The 995-nt window shown below is 34.3% G+C and overlaps 1 long non-coding RNA gene across 1 annotated transcript; it reads right to left on the bottom strand.

Moving 5' to 3' along the window:
* Positions 1-145: 145 nt before the first annotated feature.
* On the bottom strand, positions 146-995 carry LOC117124884. The gene is made up of 3 exons (XR_004448039.1): positions 940-995; positions 687-755; positions 146-300 (listed from the first exon to the last, which is right to left on the bottom strand). It is a non-coding gene; the product is annotated as an uncharacterized LOC117124884 (long non-coding RNA).

Raw genomic sequence — 995 nt, forward strand, 5'->3', positions numbered from 1 at the left:
CGGCTTATTTTCGTTAAAAATTTTTATTTTCACTTAATTTGTCTATTCGTTAGATGAAATGATATGATATAGGCCTATAACCCTTTTATAGGCCTAACTAACCTAGTAATGTGCGTAGGGCATGACGTGCTCTCTCACAGGCTTATCTACCACTTGCAAAGGTAATTGCGTTGATTTTGAAGATAACGCGTTTCACGAGTCAACTTATGTTCAACTACATTGATTAACCATTCTCTTGATTACCCTAAGAGTATGTCTCATAATGCAACCCATTTCGCTGATTGATTTTCCTCGTATACACTATAATAAAAAGTAGTTGCAAGTGTTAATATTTATCATTGTTAATTCACATCAATACAACTTGATGAAGATCCGTACAATTTGAACGAACATTTAATTCTTTCAATCGATAGCATAACCAAAACGCGATGACCGTTCACCGATAAATGAAATAATTTGCAGTATATTACGTGTACATTAAATAACTAATGCAAACTTTATCTTTACAATAGCAAGATTGATCGGTTACTGATCCAGGGGGTGGCGCGTCTTTCCCAGGTGCCCCCATCCCTCCTGCCAACAGTCCTGAGGTCAAGACTTTTGGAATAGCCCCATTTTAAAAATAATGGATCCGACACTGAATGGTACTGACACTTAATGGAATAGACAAGTGCTTTAGTCCTTACCTGAAAACTGTTTAATATATCTTGGTGTGTCTCACCAGTTTGGTAACAATTTGTAGACGATTCTTCTAACTGTTAGAGAAAACAAAATGTAGGTTTCTTAATTGCCCATAGTAATACAGTTTTGTTCAAGAAGAAGTTGTTAATTTCATTCAGAAATATAAGTGTTGCATTATAAAATGTATTGTCATTCGTAATTATTATTTTTAAAGTTTTATTATAGTAAACAAATACTGTATAATCAAACAAGTCTCACCTGATCTTTCAATGATTCGAGGGCGCTTTCTATTTGGTCTGAAATGGTACTAGTTT

This window comes from Anneissia japonica, unplaced genomic scaffold, assembly GCF_011630105.1.
Source record: "Anneissia japonica isolate Jap-2015-1 unplaced genomic scaffold, ASM1163010v1 scaffold82127_len978_cov157, whole genome shotgun sequence".
In the NCBI taxonomy this organism is placed as follows: Eukaryota; Metazoa; Echinodermata; class Crinoidea; order Comatulida; family Comatulidae; genus Anneissia; species Anneissia japonica.